Genomic DNA, 22,315 nt, shown 5'->3' on the forward strand with positions numbered 1-22,315 from the left:
TAACTACTGACCTATATGCCTACATTTTTACATTTATATAAAATTTTAATAATCATCTGGTCATTCAGCAAAGGCATATATAATAAAGATAGTTGCTTCAAAGCTTTCACAAATCTAGTCCATCCTATACACTACATCTAAATAAATTTTAAGTATAAATATGACCATGTGACTCTCCCACTCAAGCAACCTCAATAGCTTTTTATTGCCTCTAGGATAAAAGATAAACTAATTTATTTAGTTTTTAAATCTCTATGTAACTTGGTTTTAGCCTATTTATCCAGCTTTATAAGGTGTCCCTTTCTTATTTAAAATACACAGCTCAAGCATTATCTTCTACATGAAGCTTTTTCTAATTTTGTCTAACTGAATTTTGTAGCTGAATTTTGTATTTTTGTAACTGAACTCACTCCCATGGCACCTTATATTTAACTATGTTCTATATATTTGTATTTATTCTATGCTTGAGACATACACACACATTTACTTACATTACCCATTAGAATGTAATTTCCTTATAAATAATGATTATTTAATTCTTTGTACCTATATTCCCAGCTTATTGAATATTCTACAGTGGATCATATCTTTACATTCTTCAATTAACTGGAAGTGTAGAGGATACAAGATCTTTTCTGGTTTACTTTTATTTTAAAAAGTTTTTAAGTTATTAGAACAAAATGTTACCATAAAAGCTTTCTTCCTTCGGGATGTCTCCCGTCCCCATATCAAGGTCGCTTAAGGGACTGTGAAAGAAATAACAACAGAAATAACCTTGTTTAACAACTCATCTGATTTTGATATTAGGGGAGGTATAAAATAAAGAGATGTACTCTCACCAAAAGTATTTACCATTCTGATAGAAATCCAACACAGAATTCATGCTCAAGAAGAAATCTTTATGGATTTTGAGGTTCTACAGATGCTTCTTTTTATTAATAGCTTTGTCCTGGTTGAATCAAGCCCTAGAATGTTACAGATCCTCCTAGAAGTATCTATGGTCACTCAAAAGTGTTTGGCCTGACCATCCACACTGGCAAGACCAAGTGGATGAAGAATGTCTATTGTAAAGATATGACATACAATTGAATGGAAACCCTGTAGCTTGTCTACCAATATGCATATATGGACAAACAGTACAAATGAACAATGATTTGAACTCAAATAAACAGGAGGAGGAAAGTAGGCTGGAGAATTTCCAGGAAATTGTAAAACTCTATTAATGACCTCAAGCTTCTCCCAGAAATAATGGCCTTTGTTTTTTAAGACTGATATTCTCCTGGTATTATTATATGGCTGTGATATGTGGAATACAACACTGAAAATAAATGTCATACTGAAGGCAATGGGAAGGTATGTTATGTGTGAACAGGTTGCAATATATAACAAAAGAGGAACTTCAAAGAAGAACAGTTGTAAAGCATCTTAAGAGTAAAATATATGGCAGAAAAGGAAGGTTGTTTGGTCCTGTAGTCCTGTGCCATAAGAAGGGCAATCTAAATATTTTTTAATTAATTTTTTCAATGAACAAAAAAATCTATTTTCTGTTCTTCCTAACTCATCCCATGTACACCTGAGGAAAAATAAAAACAAAGCCCTTATAACAAATACACATAGTAAAAAAAAATAAATTCCCACATTGTACGTGTCCAAAAAATTTGTCTCATTTTCCACCCTGAGTCTATTACCTCTCTTTTTGGAGGTGGGTTGCATGCTTCTTTATGGTCCTCTGGAAGTATTGCTCATTAAATTGACCAGAATTCTTAAGTTTTTCAAAATTGCTTGTTTTTACAATTTTATTGTTATTGTATAAATTGCTCTCCTTTTTCTGCTTATCTCGCTTTGAATCAGATTATACAAATATTCCCAGGTTTCCATGAAACCATTCCCTTTATCATTTCTTATAGTACAATAGCATTACATTATATTAATATACTTTGTTCAGCCATTCTACAAATGATAACCATAGCTGACAAAAAATGGAAAATGACAAATGTTGTAGGGATTGCAGGAAAATAGGCAGATTAAAGGGCTGTTGGTGAGCGATGAATTACTTCAGCCATTCTGGAAAACAATTTGGAACTATGCTCAAAAAGTTATTAAACTGGATAACCCTTTGACCCAGTGATAGCACTATAAGGTTTATACCTCAAAGAGATTAAAGAAAGAAGAAAAGGAACTGTATGTATAAAAATACTTACAGTAGCTTTTCTTGTGTGTATGTGGTGGATCAACTGTAAACTAAAGGGGTGCTGAGGCCAAGTATGTTAACAATGCCAGGAAAAAGCAAGTAAGGCCTCCTATATATTTTGTGGAGCTTTTATATTGAACTTACAGGAGGATATGATCAAGAGTCACAATGAATGGGTAGATACAGATGAGCTGATATCGACAACATTGGAAAAATCCAAACTGATGAGATCACATCCATTGAGCATCTATTAAAATAAGTTAATATCATATGTGTATAAAATATTTTTATATTATTATTCCATGTAATTAAGTATTTGCTGACTATTTATTATATACAAAATATTTTCTAAATGATATAGGAAGTTCAAATAAGCATTAGGATTATCATTCAGGGACCTTATACTTTAGTTTGGAAGACAAAACACGTGAAGAGTTAACCTTAAAATACTGAAATAATATCTCTTTCTAATATTTCAAGGATCTATAAGTATATCAATTCCAACCAATATGAATGAGTCTTTGAGATTTTCTGTGCCCAAAATAATTCATAGACAATGTGCCCCTTGGACAATCTGGTAATAAGACCCTCCAACCATTGCTAGGATAGTCTTTGATTATTGTATCTGTGTTTAAGGACTTTACCATCTTATAAGACCTGGCAAAACTCATGTTCTCCTGGATAACTATGTCACCTCTATGTGACAGTGAAGATCAAGGATGAGAGAAATGATTATTTTTTCTTATAATAATAACAAATTATTAATTGAGATTAAGTTTTTTTTAATTTCCTCATTCAGAAATAAACCTCTGTAGGTTATATAGCCAGTCTTTGAAGGAAATTACTGATCTCACCCCAAAATTTACCCCACCTAGACCATCTTATCTAGGTGGAATTTTTACCCCACCCAATTAGAAAACTGACAGAGAGAGTCTAATCCAGGTGAATTCTGGCCCATTGTGTTCTACACTGGCTTGGGTGGTGATCCTTTTGTCTAGCTTGCCCAAGGCTGTGGGTGGTCTGGGAGTAATAGTGATACAATCAAAGTCATGGTTCCCCCAGCCCCTCATTAGAATAGGTCTGCATTTCATTATAATATTCATTCTCTCATTAATTGTTAACCAATCAGAATTGATTTCTGCCTGTTGGGAACACCCCCTCTTCCAAGGGCGTATAAGCATTGAGAGACCTCCATGAGCTGTCTTTGGTTTACAAGAGAAGCCCAAATGACTTTTTATTCATTTATTAATTATTCACTAGCCATATTTAATAAAATGATTAATTACCTAGAAATTATGTCTTTTGAACTTTTCATATACCAGAGAGATAAGACTTTTGTGGAGGGAAAGAAAAAACAAAACCTCATTTCAATATAAACCATAGGAAAGATGTCACAAAATCATTCACGATTAATCACCAAATAACTAAAAAATGAATTAGATTACTATCCACTTTTGGTGATTCACATGGGCACAAATGATACCGTCATAAGCAACCTAGAAAGTATTTCCAAAGATTATGAAGTCAGGCAAGAAACTAAAAATGATAGCAATAAGTTGTTATTTTCCTCATTACTACCCATTGCAAAGGAGACAGAAGAGAAAAAAAATAACCTGAGAAGTAAACAAATGGGATGTGGATTTTTAGATCACAGTATAAAATACAGCAATAACAGGCTCCTGGACAGTGATGGAGCACATCTAATAAAGGCTGGTGAGAAAGTATGTGCCTAGAGTCTGAAAAATCTAATCAAAAGGACTTGAAAATAAAATGCAGGTGGAAAAGGATGAGAAAGAAACTACCCACCAACTAAGTGAAATATAATACAGAATAACTATAATAAAGGAAGAATAGAAACTGAGTCACACAGAAATTTACAAGAAAAGAGTCAATATAAAACATGTGGCCTCGGCTGTATGTTCCCAAACGCCTAAAGCTTAGGCAGCAATAAAAACAGGCAAGAACTAGCATTATATAGTGTTTTAAGATTTGCAAAAACGTGTTACATATAGAATCTCATTTTATCCTTGCAACAAAGTAGAGCCCTAAAAGAGATCAAGTATCTCTGCCCAGAGTCTTCTTGATGTTGTTCAGTTATTTCGAAGTCATGTCTGACATTTCATGATCCCATTTGGGGTTTTCTTGGCAAAGATACTGGAGTGCTTTGCCGTTTCCTTCTCTAGCTCATTTTTATAGATGAGGAAACTGAGGCAAACAGGGTTAAGTAACTTACCCAGAATCACACAACAAGTAATTGTCTGAGGCAAGATTTGAACTTAGGAAGATATATCTTTCTGACTCCACGCCCAGCACTTTATCCACTGTGTCACCTAGCTGCCCATCTCAGAATCATTCAGCTAGTAAATGGCAGGATTTGAACTCAGCTCTTACTGACTTCAAGTCCAGCATTCTATACACTGTGTCACCTAGTAACCTCTAGATGAACTAGAGGTTCCAATATAGGAGACAAATTTGATTATCACTGAAACTTGGCAGGGTAAAACTCATGACTAGAAAGACTTCAAATGGGTGTGCCTTATTTAAAAGAAGCAGGATAGGCAAAGAGTTTGCTAGAGTATAATTGTAATCCCAGTTAATGTATCCCAAATAATAAAGCATACTCATGGGGAAAAAAAATAAACCAATGGTGAGAAGCATGGTGGAGAACATTTCGGGGAATTATGGAGGAAAAAATAGAATTGATTTTTCATTGGATCACTTGGACAGACAGAAGAAATAGAGTAGGGGTTAAGGAAACAAATCAGGAGCTGGATATAAAAAGCACAATATAATAGTCATGGCAAGCATATTATCAAGACATCTAGAGCTCTTTCTCAGCTATAAGCAGAACAGATTTTTTTTTTTACTTGCCTTAATGATAATTTTAACCAGCAAAAGTTGAAGGAACCACCAATGGTTGGTTAATTCTATTCTGTTTCAAGCAAGGGTTAGGGCCACTGACCAGGGTAGATGAGATGACTTAAACTGAAAACAGAGAAGAAGAATTGTTGCTAAATTCAGGCTGGGTTTTTGTTTTCTCTACCTCCTCAAGCAGACGGTTAATAAACATTTATTAAAGTACCAACCATATTCCAAGCACCATGCTAAGCCCTGGGGATACAAAAAAAGGCAAAAGACAATCCCTTTTCACAAGAAGTTCACAGTCTAATGGGAAAAAGAACATGTAGACAATTCTATACAAACAAGATATTTAAAGGATAAATTAGAAATAATGAACAGAAGGAAAACACTAGAATTAAGGAGGATCAGGAAAGACTTACTGAAGAAAGTGGGATTTTAGCTGGGTCTTTAAAGAAATCAAGGAAGCCTGGAGGTAGAGATGAGGAGGGAGAGCACTTGAGGCTAGGAACTGAGAAATGGAGTATCTTGTTTGAGGAATAGTAAGGAGGCCAATGTTACTAGGTCACAGAGTATGTGGGATGGGGTGGGATGGGAGTTGGGGAGGAAGTTTGCACTAGAAATGACAGAATAAAAATAATGTCTATCCAAGATAAATAAAGAGATAAGAGAATGCTTATTTGCAAAGTTAAATTATCTGTTCCAAATGAACTACATCCTTGGGGGTGAGGTGGGGAATGGCAGATATGACTGCTGAGCCAGTCAGTGATAGTTATATTTCTGTGGAGAAGCAAAGAGGAATTAAAGAAGGACAAATATTATCTTGATTTTCACAGATAGGAAGAAAATAGAGACTATAACCTATAGATCGTGAATTTTACTTTGGTTCCTGAGCAAATTTAAGAAAGGATCATTAAAGTGATGGTTAATGAATAATTGAACAAAGAAAAATTACAAAGAGCCAATATGACTTAATCAAAAAGATGCCGTGCCAGATTAACTTTATAGCCTTTTTTTTTTGACAAGGTAGAATAGACAACTGTAGATATTCTTTGTCTTGATTTTGAAAAAAATTGACAGAAATTTGATTTTTGTGGGAAAAAGATGGAGAGATACAGGTTAAATGATGCTGTAATTCCAAATAGGGATTTGGAATGGGTTAAATTGATGTAAATTGATGTCATAGTGGTTCAATGTCACCATGGTAGAAGGTCTTCAATGGGGTGCTGCAAGGATCTGTTTGAATCTATGCTATTTTTGTTGTTCAATTGTTTCAGACGCATCCAACTCTTTGTGACCCCATTTGGGGTTTTCTTGGCAGAGATGCTGGAGTGGTTTGCCACTTCCTTTTCCAGCTCATTTTACAGGTGAGGAAACTGAGGTAAATAGGGTTAAGTGACTTGCTTAGGGTCACATAACTATTAAGTTTCTGAAGCCAGCTTTGGACTCAGGAAGATGAGTCTTCCTGACTCCAGGCCTGGCACTCTATCCATTGTGCTACCCTGCATATATTATATATACACTTACTTAAAAGCCCATATTCTTTATACTTGTACTACTTGTCACATCATTTATTTGTGACTAAATTAAACATTATCCTTTTGACATCTGTATTATTCTCCATTGGAACCATACAAGTACTGCAGAACTTTCTTTTTGTCAAAAATATTTCAGTAAATTATTTCAAAATAATATTTGTCAAATTTGATTTCTGGATGATCAGCAGCATTTTCTCTAGGTTTCAATCAATCTCCCCTCGTTTTCAATTGAATTCTTCCAGTTTGCCCTCTCATATTGTGTTCCTTGTGCTTTTCTGGAAGTTACTAAAAAAAAAAAGCATGCTAAGATAGCTTCTCAGTTTCTAGGACAGCCTGAAGTGCATCCATATCACAAAGGAAAGGAATGGAGACATGAAAAGTGCTAATGAGTTCAAAGACATAAATGGATAACACACATTATGTCTCTATGAAAACATTACTAGAAGGGACCAAAGCCAGAGCCAGCACTACCTTTGCTAATGGTGTTCAAAGGTCTGCCTTTGTGGGCTCTTAATCAGGGAGTAGAATACATATACAAGAACTTTTAGACTCAAGTGTATTGTTGGTTTAAAAATAGCTATTTCTTTTTAGTTCTGTTTTACTTTCTATTTTGAAAGGGATGATTGAATGACAAGGGATTTTGTGTTGTCACCCTGTGGTGCCAGCAACTTTTCCTCCAAAATCAATATGGAACATATATATGCTCATAGCTAACTGCATAGAGAGTTCAGAAAAATGGGCTAATTGCAAAATCTACAAGGCTTTGTTTTACCCTAATTAGATTACCTATGACCTGGGTATGTTTGTTAAAAACTGGAGAGATGTCTAAATTTGGAACATTGGAAAGAATGCTCTCTAGGAAGTTGTTTTGTTGGGAGTGGGAGTATGTGTGTCTGTGAGCCAGAAAATGAAATGCTTTATTTGCAAATAAGTCATTACACCTATATTATGAAGGGTAATGAAATACTTTCTTCCCTTCTGTATCATAGCTTTTGAAACCATATTCAAAGTGCTCAACTCCTAAAAATGAACAATACTATTTTTCTAAATAACTAGTATTATGAAAAACATACCTCCATGAAGTAAAAATCCTTTTTTTTTAATAAGAACCAACAATTTTTTTCAGACCAAAAAGGGGGGAGCTATCAGAAAGACTCCATTTTCTGGGAAAGAATAGGTACCTAGTTTCCTTTATTATTCTTTATTACCTTTCCCTTATAGGATTTTCTGTGTTTTTCACCTGCAGCCTCTCACTGTCCCCTTCTCCTCCCAATATGTTACCATCTCCTGTAAGGCATTGAGTTTAATGATAAAGTTAGGTGGGATGGAATATAGACTATTGAGAGGCATGTGGAAATTGAGAAATGATATTCTTCTGACAACAGATTTATGGTGTTTGAAAATATTGCTGTCTATTTAGAATTATAGAGCCCTTGACCTGAAATCAAGACCACCTGAATTTAAATCCTGCCTCAGATACTTTCTAAGTGTGTGACCCTGGGAAAGTCACTTAACTTCCGTTCCTCAACTATAAGATGGACATAATGATGACACCTGCCTCATGGGGTTGTTTTGAGGATCAAATGAGGTAGTATATCTAAAGTTCTTTTCAAATATTAAAGTGCAATATAAATGTTAGCTATTTATTATTATTATTAATAATTACATAAAGCACACAATTGTAATCATTTTTTTTAATGTTTACTCTTAGATACAAGTTCAAAGATTTGATAAAGTGATTGAGATATTTTAGATATCTCAATGTTAGCCTAATTGGATTAGAGAAACATCTACTTCTGAGATAAAACAATTCTGTTTTTAATGATAAAATAAAAAGAAACATTTTTGATATTTTACAGTTCAGTAAGACTGAAAATCACATTATCTTGATTTCCATACTTTATCTACATTCACTTTCAAGGTTGTTGTGAGTAAAGTGCTTTTATAGACCCTGCATTACTATATAAAGTCATTAATTTTTATTATTTCAATATTAATATTCCATGATCCAAATTTCCAACTTCCCAGTTTTCTTACTTTTAGTCTCAGTGAAACTCTACCAGCATTGATTCTAGCCAAAAGAGAAAAACATCATCACTGCTATACTGTTTCCTTATCATTGTGCCCACATGGCTTGACCCAGCAGAACAACCTATGTAGTGTTTCTTCATTGCTCTGGATTCTCTCAACTGACACTATACAAAGGGCATTTCCTCTCAGGCACAGAAGGCCAGCTGACATTCAGTGTTTTGTATAGTCAGAAGTGATGGCATCATTTTATTATACCAGACATTTTCAATTAGCAAGGATATGAAGGTTTGACTACACAGATTATTATTAGATCACAATATATCAAATATGATGGCTATAAAGAAATATGAAAATCCATGAGATGATTCAATGCAAAGAAAATATAAAAACAAAAATATCTATAGATAGATAATAAATAAAAATATACAGAAATTAGAGAAAAGGAGAACACATAAATAATTAGGATGAGTTTGATATTATTTGTTAATTTATATATTTCAATCAAAATTTAAATGAGAAAAGTTTGTGATATTATGTACAATTTTATGGTATTTTACTTTTGTTTCTCTATTTACTAGGTTTTTGGAGGGTTATACATTTAAATATTGTAAACAATCTTGCCAACAAAGTAAACAAATTATCACAATTTTAAAGGAAATATAAACACCAGATACAAGTAACTTCCCTCTCTCATTTCAATATCAATCACTGCTCAAATCTAACCCCTATCCTTATAATTTTTAAAAAACTTTGTACAGATGATTATTTTATACAGTTTGATTATTACACCTTCAAATATTTGTGAAGTTACCAAAAGGAAATTAACAAAAAGAAAGGATATTCAGTAAGTATACAGAATTGATTCAGTTAGATATAGCTTCCAGGATTCTATCTGTACTTTGCAAGGTAGCATGTGAGTCATAAGCATATATGAAGCCTGAGGAAGGTGTCTCTGACTACTTGTGTCCTGGCTTTTGCACTTGGGGCACCAGGAGCAAATAAGTATTAAGGATGGTTTCAATATCTTTTTTTTCATTTGTTTGTTTTTTGTTTTTGTTTTGTTTTGTTTTTTGCACGGCAATTGGGGTTAAGTGACTTGCCTAGGGTCACACAGCTAGTGAACATCATGTGTCTGAGGCCAGACTTGAACTCAGGTCCTCCTAACTCCAGGGCCAGTGCTCTTTCCATTGTGCCATCTAGCTGCCCCTTAAACAGTTTTTTTTTTTGCTTTTTTTTTTCAGTGAGGCAATTGGGGGTTAAGTGACTTGCCCAGGGTCACACAGCTAGTAAGTGTCAAGCATCTGAGGTCAGGTTTAAACTGAGGTCCTCCTGACTCCAAGGCCGGAGATCTAAATACTGTGCCACCTAGCTGCCCCAGGTTTCAATATCTTTTAAGGAAAACTAGGGTAGACTACATAGGGTAGATACTGCTCTTACAATAGGGAGGTAACCCCAAGGGTTTATACATGTACAAAAGACTAAAAATTTGGGATGTTAGTATTTTGTCATGAGCAACAGACAATACTATACATACATGTGAGTATGTATATAGGTTATATATATATGTCTATAGTTATATATATATTAAAAGATATGTGCATCTTATTTGTGTGTTTTTATGACTATATAAAACCATATATAAACTAACTTCATGTATGTATGTGTATACATATGTGTATGTATACATATATATATTAGAGAGAGAGAGAGAGATCTTAAACACAAGGGAGTAAGAATCTGACCTAATAATCAATGTAAGGGATACTCTCTGGCTTTCTCTCCCAAAGTCAGGCCTGCTACCCCTGATCCTCATCCCTACTGAGGGTTTTAGGCTACCCTGAGGAGTTGGGATCTTTCTCTTCTCTATTACTATTTGAGCCCCCATCATCAGCTGGGTTCTCCTACTATCAAGGGACAATAACTAGCACATTCCTTTAACCTTATACCAGATAGCTTTTACAAAGACATATTTACTCCAAATACATAGCAAGAACAAACATACATTTTCTCTTCATCCATCTAGGACTTATTCTCCCACATATTACCTTGGTCTCTAAGTGGGATTAAGCTCAAAACTTAGCTCATTTCCTCATAGCAGTGGCCTCATTAAGTTCACATCCAAAGACAGTATGACTGCTGAGTTCTTCACAACTGGGCTGAGGTCCATAAAATCACTCCTTAAGATTGATCCTTATTCCTCAGTTCATCAATGCTGAGCTGGCTGCACAACTTGGCCTGGTTCTGACTTCTAGTTTCCTGTAGAATGTTTTTACAACCTTGGAAACTCCCAAGGTCAGAAACTCAACACTCCCTTGAACTTAGAACAGAAAATAATGAACAAAAAAGGCTAACAACTAAAGCCAGGAGCCCTATTGGTCTCAGAGGGGAAGAAGGCCCCAAAGCTCCTCATTTTGCTGCATAGTCTCATAAGACTTTGTGAGCTCCCTCAGAAATGAAAGTAGTAAAAAAAAAAGTAACTGAGACTGATAGGCCTTTTTGAACATCTCTGAAATCAGAGAGCCTCTGTCATCACATAGTTAATTAGCCCACCATTGAGTTACTGAATTTCAATACATATTCCAGTCTCTTCAAGGCACTCCTCTTACATACTAGCATGATTCTCCTGGAAGCCATCTCCCCACTGTCCTCTATGTGGAGAGGTTGTATCAGCTGAGCAAGCTTATAGAGTCTGTACGTGTGCTTGACTGCCTTTCTAAACAAAATATATAGAGTCCTGCACTAGGAGGCCTGAAAAAAATCAATTCTAGGCTCAACTCTGACATAAACTCATTTTGTGACCCATAGTTAGTACACACTTAGGATTATAACTCAATGACACACTTATGGTCCATTATGTTGGGTCTCAGGTGGCCAACCTAGAAATTGGGGATAGTAGCTTAGCTGAAGGAACCAAATGACCTCTTGAGATCCTTTAAAGTCATAAGCATTATGGATTCTACAGAAGGAAAGTCCAGAGACAAGAATTTCATTTACTATTGATAAAATGTAATGTTAAACTATACAAACACATTTAAAAACTTTTAGTTTTTACATGTTCCTATTGTTACATAAGACTGGATGTAAAAGTTGAAGCTTTTGGGGGAAATTAATTCACTAGTCAATGTATCATGTAAAGCAACTGGTATTTATTAATTTATTTTTGGTGGAAGAAAAGATACCATTCACCTTTAGTACTTCAAGGATCTCTGACTTAATTTGTGATTGGGTGACAACACAAATGGCACCCAATCATAACCCCACTATACTGTCATAGATTCTTATTGTTAGTTGCCATGACCATAAACATTATTATCTGGTGACCAACCTTCTGTGGATAATCCTTTGTGAACTGATGGACAGAGTTTATTACTAGGACTTCATTGTTGTTCAGTTGTTTTTCAGTCATATCTGACTCTTTGTGACCCCATTTGGGATTTTCTTGGAAAAGAGACTGGAGTGATTTGCCATTTCCTTTTCCAGCTCATTTTATCGATGAGGAAACCGAGGCAAAGAGGGTTAAGTGACTTGCCCAGGGTTACACAGCTAGTAAGTTTCTGAGGCCAGATTTGAACTTAGGAAGATGAGTCTTCCTAACTCCAGGCCTGGCACTCTATCCACTGTACCACCTACCTTTTTGGGGGTGGCTTAGAAGTGGTATAGGTAGGTCAAAGAATATACACTGTTTAGTAGCTTTCAAATAATTGGAGAAATATTAATTGCACATGGGTGGGCCAAGTCAATAGAATAAAAAAGGTGATATTATCTAAATATATTTATTTAATGTCACAACAATAAAACTAGGCTGGCTATGGGAGAGTGAGATCATAAATACTCATTGTACCTTCATATCTGTATACACATACACACACACACTGTCTTCTTCAGTTAGACATAAGCTCCTCTAGGGCAGGAACTGTTTCACTTTTGTCTTTGGATACCTAGCACCTATGCAGCATAATGTCTAGGACATATTAAGAACTTAATGTTTGTTACTCATCACCTACTCCTATCCAGCTGGGCCCAGTATATTGGCCATCTCCACCACCATCCCTTCTCAGCTCACTGAATCCTCCTACTTCCCCCCTTCCCCCATAATGAAATTTTTGGGTGCTTAAAAGCTCTAAACAAGGGAAAGAGATTAAATTACTCACTAGCCAACCCTTCTTATCTCCAGAGATAGTAGCTTTGACTAACACAGTGACACTTCAAAGTTTAAGGTATGGTCCTATAACCTACTGACCTTGTTACATCATTAAAAGGAGTCAGCTTTGGGACAAAAAAAGATATAGGTTTATTCTTCTTGATTCACATATTAATCAGGAGCTTCCTGAAGGCTTCCTGAGATATTAATGAAAAACACTAAAGATTTTGCTAAATAACTTTCAAGCACCATAATCTAAAGTACTGATAATGTCACAATAGAGTCCTTACTACTACTTGAAAGAAATATATACAGTATAAATCATCTAAAAGGCAAACTTTAAAGTTCTTTCATTATAAGTTCAATAATGGCATGCATTTTAGTCATATTTTATAAAAAAACAGGATTAAAAGTTCTATTATATAAAATATTCATCAATGTCTTACAACACTGTATGAATTCAATGAAGGCAATTTTCTTATAAATCCACTTAACCTTTAAATAAAAGGTCTTCTTGAATAAATATAAGATGTTGACTTGAGCTTGAATGCATTGTATTTCAATTTTTTTAATTGTAATGCATCATACAGTAAGAGCAAAATATCACTCCAAATTGGTTATTAATTTAAAAACATTCATAGTTTTTGTTTTGTTTTTGCTCATCATCTAATTCCTATCACACCATACAGTAAGATTTTTGTTAGCCAGGATCACTGGAGAATGAATCATTTGGGATCAAAGAGTTAAAAAAAGTTTAAATTTTCTCTTTTCATTATGTATTTAACAAATATCATCATTGTGTGATATTATAACCACTGCCCCCCATACAAATATAACATGTTTCTGGCACTATTCTCCTAGGAGCTAGCAGGCTACATCACTTTTCAGATTTCCAGGTCATCCTAAGGAGCTAGGATATGTTTTCTCTACTGACATCAGTTCAAGCCCCCCTCAGTTGTGTTCTCCTTGATTTGTTAGGCTTTTATGGACTGACATGCCAGTTCTACTTAAACAGTCATCACTAGGTAGCTTGCATAAAAAACTATTTCACAGATATAGCAAGAATAAACATCCAGAGATTTCTTCCAGTACCTCTGGGGATTACTCTCCCCCTTTACCACTTCAGACTCTGGGGGAGTAGATTCAAAATTTAGCTCAGTTTCTACATAGCATTAGTGCCATCAAACACCTCTAGTTGAATGCTGGCTAGGGTCCTGAAGGCCATTATAATAGATCACTCCATAGGGCTTAAATGCTTGGATATTGGAATGACCTTTGAAACTTATTAGGTTATGGGGGTCCCCTCCTTCTACCTAGACAAGAAAAAAAAGAAAAAATTGAAAAGGCCACGGACGGTGGCCCCTTTCCAGGGGTGGGGGTGGGGTGTACATGGCCTTAGGAGGGAAGATGGTCCTAATGCCTTAAGACTCTTTCTTTACTTCATTTTCTTTCATTGGAAGCCATTGAGTGAAAGAACCACACATGCAAATGAAGCAATAGGAAGTATCTGAAACGGCCTTTTTGAGGAGGACAGTTCCAACTGCATAGCTTATAGAAGAAAAAAAAACACATGATTAGTCAACTTGAACCAGTTAAAGAAGGTCAATAAATGCTCCAAAGTGTCTCCAAGATACTTCCTTTACATATTATCATGATTCTCCTGGATGCTGTTTCCCCAGTATTGTCCATTATCATCAACGGAGCAAATTAATGTGGTCTGCACACACGCCAAATTCCCATTACACAAGTTAGCCTAGTTTTTCCTTAAAAAGTATTGAAACCAACATCAAGACATTATTGGTTCAGGGGACTAAAGGCTCAGGCTGTTGACATCACTTCTTTATTGCCTTATTGACAAAATAGTCATGAGGAATTTCAGGTGCTCTGTGATGTTTAGTGGACCATTATAGGCAACTCAGGTCAGGCAACTTAGGTGATTAAAATTCTAAATAAGGGACACAGATTCATTCCTCCTAACCAGCCCTTCCTATTTCTAGTGAAAATAGCTTTGACTCAAACAGTAAAATCATCAAAGCTTAAAATATGGTTGCTTTAGAGGTTCTGTAACTTATCAATCTTGCTGCACCATAGAATTTGCACTACATCACAGACTTGTTGTAAGGAATGTGATTTGTAAAATTTAAAAGTGCTATACACATATGTTATTATTAAGAGTTCTGACTGACTGCTCAATAAGATAAAGTCTCTGAAAATCCTCTACAAATGAAACATTGTTGTACAGGCATGCATCTCTTCGCATAATAAATGTTTCTAAAAAGTTTGGCATTCAACTGGAAATGTTCATTAAGTAGTGGTTGATATAAGACTAAGGCTCAGGAGAGCAACTTGGACCGGAGAGAAAAATCTCAGAATTGTTGGAATAACCTCTGGTGCCCAAACAGGCACAATAAGTTAGCCAGACTCGGGGTGAGTGAAGCAGTTGAAACGTTTAATAAGCTTCCTACAGGAAATGGGTGTGGAACTCAGAGGAGCACACACACACACCCTACAGAAGCTAGAGCAAACCTTATATCGCTGTTCCTGGCCACAAGTCCCTCCTAGCTGACTTTCATTGGTAAAAGTCAGCACAGGTCATAGACTTCCTGAAACGTCTACCACATGTTCCCCTTGGTATGTTCTCCCCTGTTTCTTCATACATTGTATGTTCAAAAAACAGCATCTTAACCCTGCCGGGAGGCAGAGAAGCTAGTATTCATGAGCCTTTTAAGCATGCACACTCTAAGTAAAGCTTAACTTTTGTCCTACTTCCAGCCCCTTTAATCAAGCAACCAGTTTTAGCTGGTTCTTGAAGCTCCTGACCCAGAGCTACTTTCCTTCAATTTCCTTATATGGAAATATAATAGTTTCTTACTTCTTACAGGATCATCTTCATAGAGATGATAAATTGAACCCATGGGAGTTGAGATTACTGAATGAAAGGCAGGCTGCTCCTACATTGGCAAAGGGTGTTTCCTTATGGAAGGAGATAAATCACAGATATAGTGTATTTACAACAATATTCTACTTTCACTCTCTTTTTACCTACATATATGTGTGTGTGTCTATACCCACACCCATATATACACACATAAATATGTATATACATACATATATAAAAATATGTATGTATATACACATACATATGTATATATGTGAGTATATGTACGTGTGTATATGTATATCTATCTATCTATCTATATATTCATACATACACATACATATAAAGGTACTCCCAAGCAGGGCAGTCATGAATTTCACACAACCAAGTCTCAGTGATACCTATGAGGTTTAATTTGCCTCCTTGCATTATAATCTCCAGTTTTTCTTGTTGCCTAAATTTTGGGCACTTGTGAATATTTATTACTGGCTCCTTTCTTGGTTTTATCTGCTGGGAACTTCTCATTTTCTAAATTGCTGTTTTTTTCTTTTTTCATTGTAGTTACTTCCTATTATATATAACTTGGGGGATATACAATGGCAATTTTTTCCTCCCTTCTCCTTTCAATACTCTTAAATTTAAAGCCCTTTTGATTAGATTTGTAAGACACATTCTTGCCAGCCTTTGTTAGGTGTCATAATAATAATAGGTGGCATTTGTAGAGCTTTAAAATTTAGAAAGCACTTTACATATATTATCTCATCATTATCCTCATAAAAACTTATGAATTTGGTGTTATTATGATCTCCATTTACAAATAAGGAAAGTGAGGCTGAGAGAGGTTGAGTAATTTGCCCAGGTCTACACAGGTAATAAATGTTTGAGCCAATATTTGAACTCAGGTCTTCCTGATTCTAAATTCAGAGCTTTCCACTATGACTAGCTGCTTCTAGGCATACTTGATCTCTGGTCAGGAATCCTAATAATCAAATCTCATTCTCAGACACAACATTCTTAGCTAGTTGTCCAAATCTCAAGTTAAAATTTCTCTTCTGTCACCTAATGACTTTCAGTTTCTTGCCCAAGTATTTACGATAGTGGGTAAAACTTTCTTGGTTCCTTCTGACCATATCATTTGTACCCATATATTTGTACATCAGAAGGCGGCTGTTGTCATGTTTTGAAAAGTTTTGGAAGGTGCTGTCTTATGTCTTGGATATGTGCTCGGGCAAGACAATAGGCCTCTTCATAGTTGTTATCAGGGCAACAAATACATGCCTCAGAGCAGGGAATGATAAACTACTATCTTTTTCCTCTAACCCTTATTAGATGATCTGTATCATTGGATAGGAAAGGGGAAGGGAACAAACATTTATTAAGCACCCGCTATTTGCCACGTTCTGTGCAAGCAAGTGTATAGCTTCTGAAGCGCTACTATATAATTATTTGGAGGACAAGCTGCTTCCTCCTCCTCAGGGAATCCAGCTCCATCCTCTCAGCAAGAGAATCAAATTTATTTTTAAAGTTCTAATTATATTATTTCTTGTTCCTTTCCTTTTTCTTCTGTGTAACACCCTTCTACTTTCCAACATCCTAACAAAAGCTCTTCCCTACCTCAGATCCCCTTTTCCCTGCTGAAGTCTTGATTCTGTTTTCTTTAGGAATCCTTCATTGTCCTTAACAATGTAAAGTGTGGAGAACCATTTTTTGAGTCCCTTTACCTTCTCCTCTAGGAGGGAAGTCTGCCTACATTTAGAAAACAGATAATAGTCATAATAGGCCATAGCAGAAATATAAATATCATATACTTGATGCAAGTCAATAGTCCCTGTATTAGTTGAGATTTTGTTTTATACTTTGTTTTTGTTACTCATGGGTCATACTACTACTATACAAGTTGAAAATGTTTGTAGTCAATTATCACCTCTTAACTTGCCCACCCTACTAAATTTCTTCCTTAAAAATAGCTTCACAGATACACCCACTTTCCATTCAGACCTGCATCAAGCTCCCATTTCACCAATTTTGCCCACAGTACCAATTCACTTTATCAATTTGTTTTATCTTCTAATTGTTCAACTTACTAAAAAAACCCTAACAACTTATCTTGTGTTTTTTTTCTTGCCCACTACTTTTTTCTTTCCCATCTTGAATCTTCTTAATTTTCTACTCCCCAATTCTCCTTGATCTTACATAATTCTTTTAGATTCTTCTTAATTATTCCAGTGGAATATAGACTAGTATCTTAGTTTGGATCTGGTTCTTCAGATTTTCCACAATTTCTCCAAATTCAACCTCTGACCTACTTCTCCAGTCTAAATCCCTTCAAGGTAATTACGTGATGACCTTATTCACTTTAAGTTCTTTCTTCTCCTAGTCCTTTATCTATGACCTTCTCCCATAAAGTTTAGAAGTTTAAATTCTACTATAAAATTTCATAGAAGGGAGAGGAAGGCAGAAGAGAAGGAAAAAATATAGTCTCTCAAATAAAATCAGATTCTTGTGGATAATTTCTAGCATCCATGATAATTCTGGCCTTTACTGATACTGCTTTGGATATTGAAATTTATTAGAGAAATGGCTTTAAAGTTAGTAGGATAAACATAGTTTATTCTGCCACAACACTGCATCAAACTAATTTTTATTTTTTATTTTTAAGAAATAGTTTTCTGCTAATGCCTGACAGGCTTGAAGAATGGGAACAACAAATTCCACTCCTGGATGCCACAAGTTTGCTGTTTTGTCCATTATTTTATAAAACAGATTTTGGAAAAACCCTTTTGAAATTGTATTTGTGTCTATGTCTGCAAGATTACCATTATAAAGCTGTGAATATGCTCATGCTTTTAAAGTTCCATTTTCTACTTGTCTGCATGCTTGTAGCAGAGTTTATAAATATCAAATATCAGGCTTGTTCAGATACAGCCTATATTTTCTAGTCTGGCCTTGAAAATAAAAAAAAAAGCTTGTTAAGGAAAATAACATTTATTATTCCAATCAAGAGACTGTAAAAAACAAATATTAATCAAGGCCATCTCTATTTCCTATAAGGAAGCTAAATGGCACAATGGATAGAGGTGTAGGCTTGGAGTCAGAAGACCTGTGTTCAAATCTTGTGTCAGACACTTATTAGCTGTGTGATACTAAGCAAGTCACAACCTCTGTCTGCCCAGGTTTCTTAATTGTAAAATGGACAACAGTTGTGAGGACCAAAGGAATTAATATGTGTAAGAGGTTCCAATGTCTGGAACTTAGTAGGCATATAATAAATGTTTATTACTTCCCTTTCTCCTCTAAACATTTCAAACTTGACATGTCCAAAATAGAATTCATTATCTTCTCCCCACCTAAACCTGCCCTTTTCTTAACTTCTGGAATTTCTAGGGAGGGTACCATCATAGTTCCAAGCATCCAGTTTCAAACGTACTGTAGAGGAAACTATTTACTCTCCCTGCCATCACCCTTCTCCTCCCATCCAGTCAGTTGTGAAGTCTTATGGACTCTACCTCCACATCTCTCCTAATTGTCCTATTCTATGTGGTGAGCCACCTAGTTTAAGAGCTCATTGCCTGGGATGGTTCAATAGCTTCCTAATTAGTCTTCTTGCCCCCAATTTCTTTCCACTCTAATCCATCGTTCACACAGCTGCCAGGATGATATTCCCAAAGCATAGGTTTGACCATGGGGTCCTGTATTCAAGAAGCTTCACTGGCTTCCTCTTATTTCTGGGGAAAAACACAACCTCCTTCATTTGGCATTTAAAGTCCTTCACGGTCTGGCTATGGCTTCGTTTTCCAGGCTTATTGCACATTCTGCACTATGCTCAAACTGGTGTACTTGCATGTCCTTACACATGGCATTGAACTGCCCATCTCCATGCTTTCGTCTAGGCTGTCCGCCATTCCTATAATGCACTTCCTGCTCACCTCCACTTCTTAGAATCCTTAGCTTCCTTCAAAGCTGAGCTCAAGAGATACCTCCTGATCTCCCCAGGTGCTAGTGCCTTCACCACAGAAATTATTTTGCACTTACTCATTTGCAAACATGTATTCCCCACTCCCCCCCCCCCTTAAGAGAGTATAAGCATCCTGAGGATAGGGATTATTTCATTTTTGTTTTTGTATCCCTAGTGGCTAGTAGAGGGCCTGACATATAATAAGCACTTAATGATGTGCTGAATGAATAAATCAGACTTTTGTTTCTTTCACAAAGACACGAGGTATCAAGCAACTTTGTAAGGGTGAGAAATAGATTCTGGGGACTGTATGGAGATTGTGGAAGAGGTCACTAGAGAGACTGAGTAAAGACTCTGGAATTTTGTGACTGCTATGGAAGTTACCATCCATTCTGTGAATGACTATCTAAAAGATGTCCAATTGTTATCTAACCTGTCTTGCAAGTGAATCAGAATCCCAGGGAAGCAACATAATTGCTCCTTGGAAAAACTCTTCAGATATACTAGATTGGTGTACTTTCTAGAGTGGTTGAGAGTTGCAGTGAGCCTCTCATACATACTTCAGGCATTAGCATTACTTGGAGGGTAGCCCTAGAAGCCCTTAAAGTTATGCTTGGAAATGAGGAAATAGGTCATGGGAGTATTCACTTTATACAGCTATTCTGTGAAGAAAAGCTTGAAAGTCAGTTTCCTCTGAGGAAAATCTGAATTGTCAAGATTCCCAACTTAATTTTTTTTCCTATCAAATATAACCTCATTATAATGCTTGAAGGTTTGCAAAACAAAGGGATTGGCACCAGAGATTCATGAAAACAGCACACTTTTAGAGAGGCACTAATTTTAAGGTTTAAATACTTTCAGCATAAAGATGAGTGACTTTCCTTAAGGTTAAACATTATACTATCATTCAATCCACATAATTTAAGAAATAAAGAAAAAAAAAACATTAATGTTCCTGAGGAGTAATTTTAAGAGTGCATTAAAATTTTGTAACATTAGACATTTTTAACTGTAGGATATTATTTTCATTTAATTGACTGAAACCTATAAATATTTATCATTCGTCCTTCAAAGCACATTTGTTAGTCTGAAAGATACTTTAAGTTCAAATTAAGGACTTAAAATTGCAAATTATGGAACTAGAAAAATTATTTTTTACCTATACATATATCCTGAGTTTTGGTATTATCTATTGGTATGTTATATCTTTGATTTTCAGTTTTGATTCAAATTTAATAGGTGGTTCTTATTATTTTACGTAGAAAATAATGTATTTTTAAGCCAACAAATCTCAAAAATAATTTTAATGTAATTTTCGAAACTTTAAAAAATAAATTATTAAAGGAAGAGATAAACACTTGTCACAGTTAACCTAAAAAGGTAAGAAATAAGAGAAATTTTTGCATTACTTTCTATGAATTCATCCTAAATAAACACAGCCCTGAATAAAGAAGAAAACAAATATCATTTAGGATATTTTTTTAAAGCAAACAGGTGATGAAAGAGGAGTGGTTTTTTTTAGATTCCAAAATTAAAAAAAAACACAGCTTGAATATTTAAATATACAAGTGAGAAGATAATGGAAGTTTTGCTCAATTATGTTATATGGATACAAATAAAACCCTGGACATAGAACACTTTTCCTCTATTCCCCAACTGTTCTTTCTCTCTGGAGTGGGGCAACTTTGCTCAGTCCACTTATACAAATGCTGCCAGTTTGGAGGAGGTTTCCCAAAGGGGTAACCACACTGTTAAATTTCACCTTCATGGTCCTGTGGGTAATCCTGTTATGGAGAGCTCTTCATCTACTATTCACAACTGTAGTGATTTCTATTTAAACAAAAATAGCCAAGATGATACTGCTAACTCTTAGCCACGAAGTTTTAAGGTAAAGATAAAAGTAATCATAATAGCCTCACCATCAACCTGGGACAACACTCTCTTATCAATGTACACAGTTGGAAAAAAAAGGACATGAGTAGGGAAGAAAACCTGTGTGCCTAGGACAAACTTAACTCTGGACTATGGACCTTGATGTCCTTGATCTCTTTAGGGAATGGTCTATTGAGCCTCTCTTGGGCTTTTCCTCTTTTATTTTATTTTATTTTATTTGCTTTTTTGGTGAGGCATCAGGGTTAAGTGACTTGCCCAGGGTCACATAACTAGTAAGTGTCAAGTGTCTGAGGTCAGATTTGAACTCAGGTCCTTCTGACTCCAAGGCTGGTGCTCTATCTATTGCACCACCTAGCTGCCCCAGCTCTTCCTCTTTTAAAAAAAATATTTTTTTCTCATTACATGTAAAAACAATTTTACGCATTCATTTTTTTCTTCTTTTATATTAATTTATTTTGATTTATCAATATTCACTTACATATGCTTTTGAGTTTAAAATTTTTCTTCCCCCTCCTCCCCACCACCCTCCCTAAGATGGTGCACAATCTGATATAGGCTATACATTTACATTCATATTAAACATATTTTCACATTAGTGATGTAAGTAAAAATTAAAACCAATAGGAGGAACCATGAGAAAGAGGAAACAAAACTCAACAGAAGAGGAAAAAAAATAGCAATTCAACTTCCATAGTTCTTTCTTTGGATGTGGATAGCATTTTCCATCACAAGGCCTCTGGAGTTGTCTTCGATCCTTGTATTGACAGGAAGGGTTAAGTTTATCAATATTAGTCATCACACAACGTGGCTGTTATTGTGTACAACATTC

General features: G+C 35.4%; 1 protein-coding gene across 1 annotated transcript in view; it reads right to left on the reverse strand.

Annotated features, from left to right (window-relative positions):
* Positions 1-22,315, reverse strand: part of HTR1F (5-hydroxytryptamine receptor 1F) — a 159,505-nt gene that overhangs the window by 107,612 nt on the left and 29,578 nt on the right. The window contains exon 2 of the mRNA XM_027874174.1: positions 688-746. The gene's annotated coding sequence lies outside the window, so the exon portion shown is untranslated. The remainder of the gene's footprint in view (positions 1-687; positions 747-22,315) is intronic.

This window comes from Vombatus ursinus, unplaced genomic scaffold, assembly GCF_900497805.2.
Source record: "Vombatus ursinus unplaced genomic scaffold, bare-nosed wombat genome assembly UNPS02014805.1, whole genome shotgun sequence".
In the NCBI taxonomy this organism is placed as follows: Eukaryota; Metazoa; Chordata; class Mammalia; order Diprotodontia; family Vombatidae; genus Vombatus; species Vombatus ursinus.